At 44.3% G+C, this 6,000-nt stretch overlaps 1 protein-coding gene across 1 annotated transcript in view; it reads right to left on the reverse strand.

Moving 5' to 3' along the window:
* LOC138951416 (calpain-5-like) overlaps window positions 1-6,000 on the reverse strand; it is a 36,331-nt gene that overhangs the window by 18,010 nt on the left and 12,321 nt on the right. The gene's annotated exons all lie outside the window — the stretch shown is intronic.

A 6,000-nucleotide genomic window follows, 5' to 3' on the forward strand; every position in this document is an offset into this window, starting at 1 on the left:
TCAGGGTAGGGGGTCCAGAGTAAACCTCGTTCTCTATTCTCACAATGTCAGGGTAAGGGTAGGGGATCCAGAGTAAACCTCGTTCTATATTCTCACAATGTCAGGGTAAGGGTAGGGGGTCCAGAGTAAACCTCGTTCTATATTCTCACAATGTCAGGGTAAGGGATCCAGAGTAAACCTCGTTCTCTATTCTCACAATGTTAGGGTAAGGGTAGGGGGTCCAGAGTAAACCTCGTTCTATATTCTCACAATGTCAGGGTAAGGGATCCAGAGTAAACCTCGTTCTATATTCTCACAATGTCAGGGTAGGGGGTCCAGAGTAAACCTCGTTCTATATTCTCACAATGTCAGGGTAAGGGATCCAGAGTAAACCTCGTTCTATATTCTCACAATGTCAGGGTAAGGGATCCAGAGTAAACCTCGTTCTATATTCTCACAATGTCAGGGTAAGGGATCCAGAGTAAACCTCGTTCTATATTCTCACAATGTCAGGGTAAGGGATCGAGAGTAAACCTCGTTCTATATTCTCACAATGTCAGGGTAAGGGATCCAGTGTAAACCTCGTTCTATATTCTCACAATGTCAGGGTAGGGGGTCCAGAGTAAACCTCGTTCTATATTCTCACAATGTCAGGGTAAGGGATCCAGAGTAAACCTCGTTCTATATTCTCACAATGTCAGGGTAAGGGTAAGGGATCCAGAGTAAACCTCGTTCTATATTCTCACAATGTCAGGGTAAGGGATCCAGTGTAAACCTCGTTCTCTATTCTCACAATGTCAGGGTAAGGGATCCAGAGTAAACCTCGTTCTATATTCTCACAATGTCAGGGTAAGGGTAGGGGGTCCAGAGTAAACCTCGTTCTATATTCTCACAATGTCAGGGTAAGGGTAGGGGATCCAGAGTAAACCTCGTTCTATATTCTCACAATGTCAGGGTAGGGGGTCCAGAGTAAACCTCGTTCTATATTCTCACAATGTCAGGGTAAGGGTAGGTGATCCAGAGTAAACCTCGTTCTCTATTCTCACAATGTCAGGGTAAGGGATCCAGAGTAAACCTCGTTCTATATTCTCACAATGTCAGGGTCGGGGATCCAGAGTAAACCTCGTTCTATATCCTCACAATGTCAGGGTAAGGGATCCAGAGTAAACCTCGTTCTATATTCTCACAATGTCAGGGTAAGGGATCCAGAGTAAACCTCGTTCTATATTCTCACAATGTCAGGGTAAGGGATCCAGAGTAAACCTCGTTCTATATTCTCACAATGTCAGGGTAAGGGATCCAGAGTAAACCTCGTTCTATATTCTCACAATGTCAGGGTAAGGGATCCAGAGTAAACCTCGTTCTCTATTCTCACAATGTCAGGGTAGGGGATCCAGTGTAAACCTCGTTCTATATTCTCACAATGTCAGGGTAAGGGATCCAGAGTAAACCTCGTTCTATATTCTCACAATGTCAGGGTAAGGGTAGGGGATCCAGAGTAAACCTCGTTCTATATTCTCACAATGTCAGGGTAGGGGATCCAGAGTAAACCTCGTTCTATATTCTCACAATGTCAGGGTAGGGGATCCAGAGTAAACCTCGTTCTATATTCTCACAATGTCAGGGTAAGGGATCCAGAGTAAACCTCGTTCTATATTCTCACAATGTCAGGGTAAGGGATCCAGAGTAAACCTCGTTCTATATTCTCACAATGTCAGGGTAAGGGATCCAGAGTAAACCTCGTTCTATATTCTCACAATGTCAGGGTAAGGGTAGGGGATCCAGAGTAAACCTCGTTCTATATTCTCACAATGTCAGGGTAAGGGTAAGGGATCCAGAGTAAACCTCGTTCTATATTCTCACAATGTCAGGGTAAGGGATCCAGAGTAAACCTCGTTCTATATTCTCACAATGTCAGGGTAGGGGATCCAGAGTAAACCTCGTTCTATATTCTCACAATGTCAGGGTAAGGGTAGGGGATCCAGAGTAAACCTCGTTCTATATTCTCACAATGTCAGGGTAAGGGTAGGGGATCCAGAGTAAACCTCGTTCTATATTCTCACAATGTCAGGGTAAGGGATCCAGAGTAAACCTCGTTCTATATTCTCACAATGTCAGGGTAAGGGATCCAGAGTAAACCTCGTTCTATATTCTCACAATGTCAGGGTAGGGGGTCCAGTGTAAACCTCGTTCTATATTCTCACAATGTCAGGGTAAGGGATCCAGAGTAAACCTCGTTCTCTATTCTCACAATGTCAGGGTTAGGGTAGGGGATCCAGAGTAAACCTCGTTCTATATTCTCACAATGTCAGGGTAAGGGTAAGGGATCCAGAGTAAACCTCGTTCTATATTCTCACAATGTCAGGGTAAGGGATCCAGAGTAAACCTCGTTCTATATTCTCACAATGTCAGGGTAAGGGATCCAGAGTAAACCTCGTTCTATATTCTCACAATGTCAGGGTAAGGGTAAGGGATCCAGAGTAAACCTCGTTCTATATTCTCACAATGTCAGGGTAGGGGGTCCAGAGTAAACCTCGTTCTATATTCTCACAATGTCAGGGTAAGGGATCCAGAGTAAACCTCGTTCTATATTCTCACAATGTCAGGGTAAGGGTAAGGGATCCAGAGTAAACCTCGTTCTATATTCTCACAATGTCAGGGTAAGGGATCCAGAGTAAACCTCGTTCTATATTATCACAATGTAGGGTAGGGGATCCAGAGTAAACCTCGTTCTCTATTCTCACAATGTCAGGGTTAGGGTAAGGGATCCAGAGTAAACCTCGTTCTATATTCTCACAATGTCAGGGTAAGGGATCCAGAGTAAACCTCGTTCTATATTCTCACAATGTCAGGGTAGGGGATCCAGAGTAAACCTCGTTCTATATTCTCACAATGTCAGGGTAGGGGATCCAGAGTAAACCTCGTTCTATATTCTCACAATGTCAGGGTAAGGGTAAGGGATCCAGAGTAAACCTCGTTCTATATTCTCACAATGTCAGGGTAAGGGATCCAGAGTAAACCTCGTTCTATATTCTCACAATGTCAGGGTAGGGGATCCAGAGTAAACCTCGTTCTATATTCTCACAATGTCGTGGTAGGGGATCCAGAGTAAACCTCGTTCTATATTCTCACAATGTCAGGGTAGGGGGTCCAGAGTAAACCTCGTTCTATATTCTCACAATGTCAGGGTAAGGGTAAGGGATCCAGAGTAAACCTCGTTCTATATTCTCACAATGTCAGGGTAAGGGTAGGGGATCCAGAGTAAACCTCGTTCTATATTCTCACAATGTCAGGGTCGGGGATCCAGAGTAAACCTCGTTCTATATTCTCACAATGTCAGGGTAGGTGTTGTGGAGATCGCTAGATACCACTGGAATCGAATGGAAGGATAAAGAACATTATGGAACTTACTTTGATTTAGTGCGCAGTCACTCATGACGTAAGCGTAGACGCTCATCGAACAGATGGAACTGTGTAGATCTAACCAGATTAGTGTCGATGTTTCCCGAATATTCTCGTATGTCCATTAACTATATAAGTAGGGCTGCGCACACGTATTGTTGTTCTTTACCAGTCTTGCACTTGTTCTTTCTTACACTGTGCTGAGAGATATTGTCACCGTTGTTCCAGCTGTTAATAAATCTACAGAACCTACACAAATCGTTGTGTCTCCTTTGCGACTGAGAGTGACGAAAGGAAAAACACGACAGTAGGGGATCCAGAGTAAACCTCGTTCTATATTCTCACAATGTCAGGGTAGGGGATCCAGAGTAAACCTCGTTCTATATTCTCACAATGTCAGGGTAGGGGGTCCAGAGTAAACCTCGTTCTATATTCTCACAATGTCAGGGTAAGGGATCCAGAGTAAACCTCGTTCTATATTCTCACAATGTCAGGGTAGGGGATCCAGAGTAAACCTCGTTCTATATTCTCACAATGTCAGGGTAGGGGATCCAGAGTAAACCTCGTTCTATATTCTCACAATGTCAGGGTTAGGGTAGGGGATCCAGAGTAAACCTCGTTCTATATTCTCACAATGTCAGGGTAGGGGGTCCAGAGTAAACCTCGTTCTATATTCTCACAATGTCAGGGTAAGGGTAAGGGATCCAGAGTAAACCTCGTTCTATATTCTCACAATGTCAGGGTAAGGGTAGGGGATCCAGAGTAAACCTCGTTCTCTATTCTCACAATGTTAGGGTTAGGGTAAGGGATCCAGAGTAAACCTCGTTCTCTATTCTCACAATGTCAGGGTAAGGGTAGGGGATCCAGAGTAAACCTCGTTCTATATTCTCACAATGTCAGGGTTAGGGTAGGCGATCCAGTGTAAACCTCGTTCTATATTCTCACAATGTAAGGGTAAGGGTAAGGGATCCAGAGTAAACCTCGTTCTATATTCTCGCAATGTCAGGGTAAGGGTCAGGGTAAGGGTCAGGGTAAGGGTCAGGGTAAGGGTCAGGGTAAGGGTTAGGGTAAGGGTCGGGGGTCCATACTTACTTGCAGCTTAGCAGAGCACTGTTACATCAAGCAGCGTGCGAATAAAACATAATATTCTGATTTCACACAGATAAGCAAGAAGGGCAAAGCCCATACGACTCACATGCTTTACACATTTTTCCTACCAAAATACATGTGACCTTGACCCAAGGTCAAGGTCATCCAAGGTCATGCAACACAAAGCTGTTAATTCAAGACATAGGAAGTACAATGGTGCTTATTGGCTCTTTCTACCATGAGATATGGTCACTTTTAGTGGTTCACTACCTTATTTTGGTCACATTTCATAAGGGTCAAAGTGACCTTGACCTTGATCATATGTGACCAAATGTGTCTCATGATGAAAGCATAACATGTGCCCCACATAATTTTTAAGTTTGAAACAGTTATCTTCCATAGTTCAGGGTCAAGGTCACTTCAAAATATGTATACAATCCAACTTTGAAGAGCTCCTGTGACCTTGACCTTGAAGCAAGGTAAACCAAACTGGTATCAAAAGATGGGGCTTACTTTGCCCTATATATCATATATAGGTGAGGTATTGAATCTCAAAAACTTCAGAGAAAATGGGAAAAAAATTGAAAAATAGCTGTTTTTTAGGCAACATTTATGGCCCCTGCGACCTTGACCTTGAAGCAAGGTCAAGATGCTATGTATGTTTTTTGGGGCCTTGTCATCAAACACCATCTTGCCAAATTTGGTACTGATAGACTGAATAGTGTCCAAGAAATATCCAACGTTAAAGTTTTCCGGACGGACGGACGGACGGATGTCCGGACGGACGGACGGACGACTCGGGTGAGTACATAGACTCACTTTTGCTTCGCATGTGAGTCAAAAACATGATCTTCTAATTTCAACAAATACAACACATGATCTGATTTAACTAAACTATTCACACAATCTTATAATTTCACAAAAAATCAAACACATGAGGTTTTAATTTCACAAACAAATCTGCAAACCTAAACATCCATCATAAACATATCTATTTATACAATGCAAACAATTGGACTGTTCAACAAAGACATACAGAAACAAACCGATAGACAGACAGACAGACAGACAGACAGACAGACAGACAGCCAGCCAGCCAGCCAGCCTCCCAGCAGGCAGACAGACAGACCGATAGATAGACAGGCAACCTGTCCGCCAGTCAGCAAGCTTGGCAGCCAGCCAGCCAGCCAGACCGACAGACTAACCGAGAAACAAATAGACAGCCAACCAGCCAGCCAGCCAGACAAAAACAGCCAGCCAGCCAGCCAGCCAGCCAGCCAGACAGACAAAAACAGCCAGCCAGCCAGACAAAAACAGACAGCCAGCCAGCCAACCAGCCAGACAAAAACAGCCAGCCAGCCAGACAATAAACAGCCAGCCAGCCAGACAAAAACAGACAGCCAGCCAGACAAAAACAGCCAACCAGCCAGCCAGCCAGCCAGCCGTACCTTGTCCCGGCACTGCTGCCCGTGTAGAGTCGCACCATGGGTTAGGGTTTTGGTTAGACAGCCAGAGAGACAGAGAGACAGA

The sequence above is a fragment of the Littorina saxatilis genome, linkage group LG16 (genome assembly GCF_037325665.1).
Source record: "Littorina saxatilis isolate snail1 linkage group LG16, US_GU_Lsax_2.0, whole genome shotgun sequence".
Classification (NCBI taxonomy): Eukaryota; Metazoa; Mollusca; class Gastropoda; order Littorinimorpha; family Littorinidae; genus Littorina; species Littorina saxatilis.